The sequence below is a fragment of the Rutidosis leptorrhynchoides genome, chromosome 1, assembly GCF_046630445.1.
Source record: "Rutidosis leptorrhynchoides isolate AG116_Rl617_1_P2 chromosome 1, CSIRO_AGI_Rlap_v1, whole genome shotgun sequence".
Lineage (NCBI taxonomy): Eukaryota > Viridiplantae > Streptophyta > Magnoliopsida > Asterales > Asteraceae > Rutidosis > Rutidosis leptorrhynchoides.
The window spans coordinates 229,465,244-229,478,818 of NC_092333.1; the positions used below are offsets into that span (position 1 = coordinate 229,465,244).

Below are 13,575 nucleotides of genomic sequence, written 5' to 3' on the forward strand. Positions count from 1 at the left end.
AACACATATTCGAACAAAAACAATTGAATATGAGGCAACGACGGTGGGTTGAGCTAATAAACGACTATGATTGTGAAATTCGTTATCATCCCGGGAAAGCAAATGTAGTAGCTGATGCTTTAAGCAGGAAAGAAAGAGAACCGATTCGAGTACGAGCAATTAATATGAAAATTCGTACGAACCTCACCTCACAAATTAAAGAGGCTCAACGAGGAGCTCTTACTGAAGAAAACTTTGGAAATGAGATGCTCAAGGGTTTAATAGTAACATAGATCCAAGATGAAAGACTTGCTAATTTATAAAAGGCTCAAACTCATCAATCTTGCTAATTCAAGATTGTTTCCAGTCTTTATATTAATAATTATAAATTTAAATTTGATATACGTATTATTATTTTTTAGTATGGTCTGTCTAATCATCTAGACATTTTGCAAAAAAGTTTGTTCGTGATTCGTGAACATTTAGACATTTTATTGTAATTCTTTGCTTAAGTGTAAGTTATGATTCAACTTTAGCTCTTGTTTGTTTGATTCATTATTATACTAATTCTTCAATTCTTTTTTTTTTTTTTCTTCTGCTGGTGCAGCCCCAGTTAGAGAATGGTGATAAAAGTAAGAAGCATTTGAATTTGAATGATAGTGCTTTAATGTTTTCTATACAAGTCTATCATGCGATTATTGATGTAAATTTTTCTTTTTTGTTGTTAGTTATAATGCCTCCTTCTGCCCTTGATCGCCTTGGTTAGTTTGTTATACTAAACTTTCTTTGAGAAGTGTCTTTAATTAATGAGTATTAATAAATAATATATATGTTAATGGCGATAAATCTTTTGAACTACAGCATCTCTTCAGATCGATTATCCAATGTTGTTTGAGCTAAGAAATGTTGCTACTGAGCGGGTTTCACATTGTGGGGTTCTTGAGTTTATTGCAGAAGAAGGCATGATCTACATGCCCTATTGGGTATGCGTTTTGAGGACCCATTTTACTACCCCTTTTTTTTTAACCTTTGATCTCTTAGTCATTATTCTCATTAATACACATTAATTGCTCATATAGATGATGGAAAACTTTCTTTTACAAGAAGGCGACATTGTGCTAGTTAAAAACGTGACCCTCCCCAAGGGTACATATGTTGAGTTACAACCACACACAAAGGACATTTTGGATATCTCCAACCCAAAAGCAATGTAAGTTTTTGAAAAGTTAGTTTGTAATATTACGATATTATTGGAAACCACATGTTATTCTTCTGATATTTCTTTTATGCCCATGCAGCTTAGAGACAACGTTGAGGAACTTCTCTTGCTTGACGACAGGAGATAGCATCATGGTTGCCTATAACAACAAGAAATACTACATCGATATCATTGAATCGAAGCCTTCTAATGCGATAACGATCATTGAAACTGACTGTGAGGTGGACTTTGCCCCTCTTGATTACAAGGAGCCCGATAGACCTGATCCATCTCACCTTTTAATCAAGACATCAGCAGAAGGTTTTAATTTTAGGCTCTCATACCTTTTTATGGAAAACAATACTTGCATTTTTATTGCAGTTTTTTTCTTTTTGTGCTCTTGCAGGGGAAGCCGCTCCAGTTGAGGAACCAAAGTTCAACCCGTTTACTGGATCAGGGAGATGATTGGATGGTAAACCGTTAAAGTACCAGCCCCCGCCCGTTTCATCTTCTTTGGGAGCTAAAGAAAATCAACCCGCTGCGTCTGGTAGCGGTGGTCAACCGTCAACAGGATCTACTTCACAGAGTAGTTCTTGGCTGTGACGACCCGAAAATTTCTGACCAAATTTAAACTTAATCTTTAAATGAATTAATGTTTTCGACATGATAAGCAAAGTATGTTAAGTTGAAATTCAGAAATTTGGAACTGTGTTCATGTAACCTTCGACTTTTCAGGACGATTCACGAACCACTATTTGTAAATAAGATATGTATATAAATATATGGATATATTTGAGATTGATATTTACATGATTAAATATTTCCAACATGTTAAGCAATCAATCTTGTTAAGACTTGATTAATTAAAACGGATTTGATGTAAACATTTGACCACCCAGTTTGTCCAACGATTCACGAACGTTAAAACTTGTAAAAACGATATGATGATATATATATGGAATATATATATATATATATATATATATATATATATATATATATATATATATATATATATATATATATATATATATATATATATATATATATATATATTTAACATGGTATTATGATAAGTAAGTATCTCATTAAGTATTTTAACAATGAGTTATATACATAAAATGAGACTACTAAATTAAAGAATTTGAAACAAGATATATATGTAACGGTTATTGACGTAATAACGTCTTAATTAAAATAAATACATATGTATTGTATTAAGATATATTAATACATTATGTTTAACATGATATAATGATAATTAAGTATATTATTAAGTGTATTAATAATTAACTATATACATAAAACAAGACTACTAACTTAAGGGTTTCGAAACAATATATACATGTAACGATTAACGACGAAATAACGACTTAATTAAAATGTATATATATGTAATGTATTAAGAAGTATTAATACACATTTGAAAGACTTAAATACATATATCAAAATACTTATACTTGACAAAGATAGTTGTAATCGTATTCTCGTTTGTTTTCATCAAGAATTCTACTCGTATTCATTCAGTATTCGTAACCGTATTATACCCAGCTTCTAGATGTATTTACTATTGGTATATACATATCAAATCATCACCTTAGCAGCCCTAGATCAGCCATCAAACATGTGGGAATCATTTTTTGTAATCTAGTGTGAATTATTTAGCAAGATTACAAAAACTTTTATTAATCATTCATGAATTATTTACAAGAAAACAAAACTTACATATCCTTTATATCTAATCCATATACCACGACCCAAAACACATACAAACACCTTCGATCTTCAATTTTCTTCATCTAATTGATCTCTCTCAAGTTCTATCTTCAAGTTCTAAGTGTTCTTCATAAATTCTATAAGTTCTAGTTTCATAAAATCAAGAAGACTTCAAGATTTCTTTCAATCCTTTTAATCCAATCCAACAACTCATTAAAGATCAAGAATTTTCATCTAATCTCAGTAACTTTTCATCTCATAATCAAGGTAATAAACTTATTTAATCTTTGGTTCAATTCTTATAAACATAACTATCTTAAATCAAGATAGAATTCTTACTTGAACTTGTTTTCGTGTCATGATTCTACTTCAAGAACTTCCAAGCCATTAAAGATCCTTTGAAGCTCAAGTTTATTTCTCATCATTTCTAGTAGGTTTACCTACTATACTTGAGGTAGTAACGATGTTCATAACATCATTTGATTCTTACTTATATAACTATCTTATTCGAAGAAAATAACTTGTAAGCACTAGAACATAGTTTAGTTAATTCAAAATTTGTTCGCAAACAAAGTTAATCCTTCTAAATTAACTTTTAAAAACAACTAAACACATGTTTTATATCTATATTATATACTAACATTAGGATTTAAAACTTGAAAACACGAAGAACACCGTAAAACCGGACATACGCCGTCGTAGTAAAACCGGGGGCTGTTTCGGGTTGGATAATTAAAAAAAAACTATCTTAGACTTTGATTTAAAGATTTGTATTTTGGAAAAATAATATTTCATATAAACATGAAAACATATCCAAAAATTATGGTTAAACTCAAAGTAGAAGTATGTTTTTCAAAATGGTCATCAAGATGTCGTTCTTTCGACGGAAATGACTACCTCTTTCAAATATGGACTTGTAACCTGTAACTCCGACTATAAACCACTACTTTTTCAGTTTAGTTCTAAATACTACAGTTAGTTACGAAACCATAGCAATTTGAATCACTCAAAACCGATTTATAACGAAGAAGATATGGGCAAAACAAGATTGGTTAGAAATCACCAAAATAGCTACGGGATTATTTTGCAAAAATATATACTAACCATGTCTTAGCTAACTTTTCTTGTATTATACATGTATTTATACATATTTCCTTATACTATACTAGTCTTGGTTAATCGTAAGACACATGTACACAATACGTCGAGATAACTTCAAAGACAACAGTTTGTACAGTGGGTCGTGATTAAACCTTAGACAATATATATACAATACGTCAGATAAATTGTAAGACACATGTACACAACACGTCGAGATAACTTCAAAGACAATAGTTGTACAATGGGTCGTGATTGAGTCTTAGACAATATATTTACAATACGTCAGATAAATCGTAAGACACATGTACACAACACGTCGAGATAACTTCAAAGACAATAGTTGTACAATGGGTTGTGATTGAGTCTTAGAGATTATATTTACAATATGTCTTGATTATTACAGGGTGATGTATTGAACTATATATATGGACTACTAACGTTGGACTGCTAACATTGGACTACTAACGTTGGACTGCTAACTTGAAAACTTAAATCATCAACACGTAAATAAAAATATGATTTGAATATATTTATAATACTTTGATATATATATATATATATTTGTTATAGGTTTGTGAATCAATTCGTGGCTAAGTCTGATTTTTCGACGAATTGAAAATTTGTGAAAGTGAGTTTCATTATTCCCTTTTATTATATTTTTGGGCTGAGAATACATGCACTGTTTTATAAACTGTTTTACGAAATGGACACAAGTACTTAAACTATATTCTATGATTGGATTATGAATACCGAATATCGCCCCTTGTTAGCTTGGTAGCCTAAGAATTAGGGAAATGGCCCCTAATTGACGCGAATCCTATAGATAGATCTATGGACCTTGACACGTCCCATTCGGGTTACGAATGCTTTAGTACTTCGATTGATATATACTGATTGCGATGGCTGGTATATAGCATGCAGATTTCGAAATGCCTGTATGCGGGGGATATTCTATATGCATCTTGTTAGTTCGGTTACCAAGTGTTCACCATATGAATGATTTTATCTTTATGCAGATTGCGAAATGCCTGTATAATGATTATGGAAATGAAAATGAAAACGAAAATCTTGTGGTCTATTAAATTGTTAGAAATGAATATTTATGATAAACTAATGAACTCACCAACCTTTTGGTTGACACTTTTAAGCATGTTTATTCTCAGGTATGAAAAAAATCTTCCGCTGTGCATTTGGCCAATTTAAAGATATTACTTGGAGTCATTCATGACATATTTCAAAAGACGTTGCATTCGAGTCGTTGAGTTCAACAAGATTATATTAAAGTAAATGACAGATTAAGTCATTTATAGTCTGTTTATATTGTGAAATGGTATGCATATTTGTCAACTATCATTGTAATGAAAGTTGTCTTTTAAAAACGAATGCAATGTTTGTAAAACGTATCATATAGAGGTCAATACCTCGCAATGAGACCAAATGTTATTGTATTCATCCATATGGATTTGGACGGGCCATTACAGTTGGTATCAGAGCATTGGTCTTAGCGAACCAGGTCTTGCATTAGTGTGTCTAACTGATAAGTTGTTATGATGCATTAATGAGTCTGGACTTCGACCGTGTCTGCATGTCAAAAGTTTTGCTTATCATCTCTTGTCGGAAATTACCTGCTTAACATTCTTAGTCTAGACACGTCTTACTGCATTGATTGCATGATTAGTGTATAGACAAAATTCATATCTTAGCGTATCTGTTACTGTAAACTTTATCTGACAGCTTCCGAAAATTCCTCCGTAATTTGCGGAATCCTTTGTACTCTATATAGGTATTCTATGCAAATAGAATATCATCCGATATCTGAAAATCATTTCATACCGAATATCCTTTATCTAACCGTGCAAGATGAATCCTGCAACTAGTTCGAGTTCCTCAGAATCTGACAGCTATTCCGATATGGATTTCTACCTGAGCTCCGAAAGCAGTGTAACTGGAATGAATCAACCAATCAGCCATCACCAATTCTGGATAAATTGGGGATGGGTTCGTGGTCGACTTAATCAGTGGAGACAAGAAGAAGGCGATCCCTTCCATCCACCAAATTTCCCTCTTGGCGAAGAACCTGAAGCACTTACCGGCGAACCTGTCCAAAACACCATCTTCACCCTCATTTCCAGAATAGCTCGCAACGATTACATCATATCTACTATTCTAAACCTTATTCATCCGCTCATTCCGATCGCCCATCATCCCGGAGTAATAGAAGAAGCCAACGAACTTCGCGATCGAGTAATCAATCTGGAGAATATGGTGCACAACTTACAAGCACCAGCACCACCACCGGCATCACCAGTACCCCCATCAACAACACCTTTATCACCAGTAATCTCACCATCATCAGCAACACCGGCAGTACCACAAGCTCCACAAGTTCCATAACCACCGCAGATATCAACACATCAATCACCAATAAGAATATTATACTATCGAGTTATGAAATATTAACTCATTATTTCCAAAGAGTTTATATATATTATATATATATATATATATATATGAATTTTGAAACCATATTATATCTTTTCATACTAAGCTGTTACGTGAGAATTTTGAAGGGTAAATACTACTCGATTAATTCACATTACTAAAATGCCATGATATACATCCTTCGTTAACATCCTAATTCTCTGCATCACCTCAAAGAATTCTGTCCCCTAATAAACCAAGTGTATTATTCAATTAGGTTTGATTTTACACTTTCATTTCAGATGTACCTGAAACCTTCTAGAAAATATCATTCGTACCTTGCGAAATTCACAAGAATTCCATGAACACCAACATCTTCCACCGAGAAATATTTAAGTTCACAATTAATATGTTACACTGTACACTCTTCAATTATTCGATATTCATTATCTATACTCACTACTTTCACAACGATATATATTCTTCCATAGAAATCAGAACCATTTTCATTCAGATTCAATTACATATTCTGATTTTGACAGATCATAATCCAAGTCAAGATATAACAGATAGCATCACTCTTAGATCCTTACATATTTCAAAACCATACTTTGAATTCAAAACTGTGCTAGAACATCACTGTTATTCATAAAACTCATAAATATATTCATTCAAAATCCTGAATGATTTCATCTTGAACGTCATATGTATATATTGACGATTACAACCTTAATTAAACCTTGATATATACGATTGCCTTTCTATCGTTGTTACCGGGGAACCTTTTATGTTCCACCATATTAGCAGTAAACGTACCAGCGACTCCGTTACTTTGCAACTTAAATCCCTCCGAAATATCACTATCATTATTCATTGAAATCCATCATATACTCATCAACGTCTTGTAACGATAACTGTCATACCACATACCGGGAAGCATCAATCATTATTTTGAATTTCGCAACATTTCTACGTCAATTGTTATATACCTACATATGACGTCTATCTCCTGGACTTACGTACTCCAATTCTGGAATTCTGAAAAGCACCCCAACCTGCGAATTAGTTCTTTGAGTTTTGAAAATGCTGAAGAAGCAGCAAAAACTGTAAACGACCTTAACAGTCAAAAGTTTGACGATAAAGAATAGAGTATTGGAAACGCTCAACAAAAAAATTGATACTAGAAAGCGGATTAAGCAATACTATGAAGGAGACGGTGAACAAATCATAAGGACTAAACTTGTACATAAAGAATACAGATGATTCTGTATCCGATGAAATCTTTAGCGAATATCTTGCTCCTTACTTATTCTATATACTTGCGGAAGAATTTTCCTCATCAACCTTCGATCTTAGAAATTCCAAAAATATCATCATAAATATCCTCGATATTTCTGAGGATATTTTCATAAATATTCTTGTCCGAAATTACTTATCTCTTCGTGCTATCTGTGTTACATCTTAAAGAAAACTGTTTTAGTTTCTAAATTTCTATAAACATCGAGTTTAGATTATGAATGTTGTTGAAGTAGTGTTGGGAATTGAAGCATGAGTTAGTATAATATAATGACGCCTGATCAACGTGGTTATATTACAGTAAGTCATGCTGAGTTTCTAATGGAACATGATGATTCACAGATTATATCATCATCATGTGCCATGTTACACGATTCTTTCATTCTATTTAACCTCTAAAAATATCAAGAACATATTTTTTTGATAGTTCTATCTTTTCCGTGATACCGGTAATTTACCAAATTAAATCGTGCTATTATAATTCCTTTCTGCTTAAAACATTAGTTATGTTCATTCGAAATTTCGTACTTACAAAATAGAGACGTCTTGATCGCTTTACTTAAAGTTGAGAAGAGAAAACAAAAGCATGGAGCTCTGAAATATAAAGGAAAATATAAAGCCCGATAACAAATCAAAAATTACAAACCGTGTATATCAATGCGTATAGCAATATAAAGACACGGAAGAATGATAAATACAACAATCCCTAGAGCATAATAGATATAAACAGATTCCTCCGGAGGGAGCTGGAAAAGAAGGATAATGGTGGCGAACGTCAATATTAGGTCAAGAACCAGAACTGGATTGAGCATTTTTCACAATCTTTTGGATGTATGAATTGATGAAGAAAGTAGGGATGGTGATAATAATGAGTCGGAAGAGGTCAATTTATAGTGGATATAACAGACAGAGCAATCGAAGCAGATTACCACATTTAATTAAAGAGGATCCTAATTTCCTTAAATCCCAAAAAATCAAATCTTTTATAGATTTCGAAGATTTTCTATACATTCCTTGAAATCCGGAAATCAACTGTGACTACGTCAAAAATTAAGACGAAACTTTATTTTCTCAATTCCATCTTTTACGATAGCTTCATTCATACTCTTCACGTAATCGAATTGTTCTATCCATATTTTCACAAAGATGAAAAAAAAAACTCTATATTTATTGAACTCGTGCTATTCATAAACAGAACTCGACTCAATCAAGGTATTCAAAATACTCCATTAATCTATTTCCTTGATAATGATTATATGAACGATCGAATTCATGATAAGAATTCAAGTTATAGTTCTTGATACAAGAATAATCTTACTTCCATTATCAAACTTTCCTTAACCAAATTTCGGGACGAAATTTCTTTAACGGGTAGGTACTGTGACGACCCGGAAATTTTTGACCAAATTTAAACTTAATCTTTAAATGAATTAATGTTTCCGACACGATAAGCAAAGTCTGTTATGTTGAAATTCAGAAATTTGGAACTGTGTTCATGTAACCTTCGACTTTTCCGGACGATTCACGAACCACTATTTGTAAATAAGATATGTATATAAATATATGGATATATTTGAGATTGATATTTATATGATTAAATATTTCCAACATGTTAAGCAATCAAACTTGTTAAGACTTGATTAATTAAAACGGATTTGTTGTAAACATTTGACCACCCAGTTTGTCCGACGATTCCCGAACGTTAAAACTTGTAAAAACGACATGATATATATATATATATATATATATATATATATATATATATATATATATATATATATATATATATATATATATATATATAACATGGTATTATGATAAGTAAGTATCTCATTAAGTATTTTAACAATGAGTTATATACATAAAATGAGACTACTAAATTAAGGAATTTGAAACAAGATATATATGTAACGGTTATTGACGTAATAACGTCTTAATTAAAATAAATACATATGTATTGTATTAAGATATATTAATACATTATGTTTAACATGATATAATGATAATTAAGTATATTATTAAGTGTATTAACAATTAACTATATACATAAAACAAGACTACTAACTTAAGGGTTTCGAAACAATATATACATGTAACGATTAACGACGAAATAACGACTTAATTAAAATGTATATATATGTAATGTATTAAGAAGTACTAATACACATTTGAAAGACTTAAATACATATATCAAAATACTTATACTTGACAAAGATAGTTGTAATCGTATTCTCGTTCGTTTTCATCAAGAATTCTACTCGTATTCATTCAGTATTCGTAACCGTATTACACCCAGCTTCTAGATGTATTTACTATTGGTATATACATATCAAATCATCACCTTAGCAGCCCTAGATCAGCTATCAAACATGTGGGAACCATTCTTTGTAATCTAGTGTGAATTATTTAGCAAGATTACAAAAAATATTATTAATCATTCATGAATTATTTACAAGAAAACAAAACTTACACGTCCTTTATATCTAATCCATATACCCCGACCCAAAACATATACAAACACCTTCATTCTTCAATTTTCTTCATCTAATTGATCTCTCTCAAGTTCTATCTTCAAGTTCTAAGTGTTCTTCATAAATTCTATAAGTTCTAGTTTCATAAAATCAATAAGACTTCAAGATTTCTTTCAATCCTTTTAATCCAATCCAACAACTCATTAAAGATCAAGAATTTTCATCTAATCTCAGTAACTATTCATCTCTTAATCAAGGTAATAAACTTATTTAAACTTTGGTTTAATTCTTATAAACATAACTATCTTAAATCAAGATAGAATTCTTACTTGAACTTTTTTTCGTGTCATGATTCTACTTCAAGAACTTCCAAGCCATTAAAGATCCTTTGAAGCTCAAGTTTATTTCTCATCATTTCCAGTAGGTTTACCTACTATACTTGAGGTAGTAACGATGTTCATAACATCATTCGATTCTTACTTATATAACTATCTTATTCGAAGAAAATAACTTGTAATCACTAGAACATAGTTTAGTTAATTCTAAACTTGTTCGCAAACAAAGTTAATCCTTCTAACTTAACTTTTAAAAACAACTAAACACATGTTTTATATCTATATTATATACTAACATAAGGATTTAAAACTTAAAAACACGAAGAACACCGTAAAACCGGACATACGCCGTCGTAGTAAAACCGGGGGCTGTTTCGGGTTGGATAATTAAAAAAAAACTATCTTAGACTTTGATTTAAAGATTTGTATTTTGGGAAAATAATATTTCATATAAACATGAAAACATATCCAAAAATTATGGTTAAACTCAAAGTAGAAGTATGTTTTTCAAAATAGTCATCAAGATGTCGTTCTTTCGACGGAAATGACTACCTCTTTCAAATATGGACTTGTAACCTGTAACTCCGACTATAAACCACTACTTTTTCAGTTTAGTTCTAAATACTACAGTTAGTTACGAAACCATAGCAATTTGAATCACTCAAAACCGATTTATAACGAAGAAGATATGGGCAAAACAAGATTGGTTAGAAATAACCAAAATAGCTACGGGATTATTTTGCAAAAATCTATAATAACCATGTCTTAGCTAACTTTTCTTGTATTATACATGTATTTATACATATTTCCTTGTACTATACTAGTCTTGGTTAATCGTAAGACACATGTACACAATACGTCGAGATAACTTCAAAGACAACAGTTTGTACAGTGGGTCGTGATTAAACCTTAGACAATATATATACAATACATCAGATAAATTGTAAGACACATGTACACAACACGTCGAGATAACTTCAAAGACAATAGTTGTACAATAGGTCGTGATTGAGTCTTAGACAATATATTTACAATACGTCAGATAAATCGTAAGACACATGTACACAACACGTCGAGATAACTTCAAAGACAATAGTTGTACAATGGGTTGTGATTGAGTCTTCAAAATTATATTTACAATACGTCTTGATTATTACAGGGTGATGTATTGAACTATATATATGGACTACTAACGTTGGACTGCTAACATTGGACTACTAACGTTGGACTGCTAACTTGACAACTTAAATCATCAACACGTAAATAAAAATATGATTTGAATATATTTATCATACTTTGATATATATGTATATATTTGTTATAGGTTTGTAAATCAATCCGTGGCTAAGTCTGATTTTTCGACGAAATGAAAATTTGTGAAAGTGAGTTTCATTATTCCCTTTTATTATATTTTTGGGCTGAGTACATGTACTGTTTTATAAACTGTTTTACGAAATGAACACAAGTACTTAAACTATATTCTATGGTTGGATTACGAATACCGAATATCGCCCCTTGTTAGCTTGGTAGCCTAAGAATTAGGGAAATGGCCCCTAATTGACGCGAATCCTAAAGATAGATCTATGGACCTTGACACGTCCCATTCGGGTTACGAATGCTTTAGTACTTCGATTGATATATACTGATTGCGACGGCCGGTATATAGCATGCAGATTGCGAAATGCCTGTATGCGGGGGATATTCTATATGCATCATATTAGTTCGGTTACCAAGTGTTAACCATATGAATGATTTTATCTTTATGCAGATTGCGAAATGCCTGTATAATGATTATGGAAATGAAAATGAAAACGAAAATCTTGTGGTCTATTAAATTGTTAGAAATGAATATTTATGATAAACTAATGAACTCACCAACCTTTTGGTTGACACTTTTAAGCATGTTTATTCTCAGGTATGAAAAAAATCTTCCGCTATGCATTTGGCCAATTTAAAGATATTACTTGGAGTCATTCATGACATATTTCAAAAGACGTTGCATTCGAGTCGTTGAGTTCAATAAGATTATATTAAAGTAAATGACAGATTAAGTCATTTATAGTCTGTTTATATTGTGAAATGGTATGCATATTTGTCAACTATCATTGTAATGAAAGTTGTCTTTTAAAAACGAATGCAATGTTTGTAAAACGTATCATATAGAGGTCAATACCTCGCAATGGGACCAAATGTTATTGTATTCGTGTATATGGATTTGGACGGGCCATTACATCGGCAAACACAGGGAAAACTTGTCTTTGGCTCAAATGCAAACCGTAGTGCAGACCCTCAAAAGCAAAAGGTACTTTGATATATCTTCTTTACCAACTATAAGAGCTTGAATGCATGTAGAACTCTTAATAAATTGATTTAGGAGTTTGTTTGCATACTTTATAGGAATCTTGACAGTTTGGCCCGTTTGATTGATGTCCTATTAACCCATCTCTGTTTACCTGTTTGACCAGCTATCTATTGAACCAAATATATGGGTTGGTATTGTGTATGCCTGAAAAACGGGTCGGGTCGGGTTGGGTTGGGTTGGGTCGAGACTCAAATGGGTTTGGGTCGAAACGGGTCATGGGTCAAAACAGTTCAGAATTTAAATGGGTCAAACCAGTTGGGTTGAGACCCGGGTTGGGTTGGGTCTGAGTGGGTCGAGACCCAAACGGGTCGGTCTGGTCGAGACCCATTTTGTTCAGTAAAATTTCAGTTATAAATATTTTTTTTATCATATTTATTATTTATTATTTTTTACTATTTTATTATTTTTTATTTTATTTTGAAAAATTACATCGTGCAACTAAAATTTAAAATTTTACAGCTCGACCCGTTGAACCCATATATAAGACCCGTTGGACCCGTCTCTATTTGTTGGACTTGGTAGATTTGAACTCGATCGACCTATTTCTTTTTTTTTCTAAGACCCAATATGTTTTTAAAAAACTCATAGGACCAATTTTCAGGGATGCGAATCTCAAAAACTTGAAACTTAACAACTCTACCCGTTTGACCCATATGCAAGACCCATTAGATAATTGTTTCTTATGATTGATAATTG

The 13,575-nt window shown here is 31.8% G+C and overlaps 1 pseudogene; it reads left to right on the forward strand.

Moving 5' to 3' along the window:
• Nucleotides 1-592: 592 nt before the first annotated feature.
• Nucleotides 593-12,923, forward strand: LOC139895536 (uncharacterized; annotated as a pseudogene).
• The last annotated feature ends 652 nt before the right edge of the window (nt 12,924-13,575 follow it).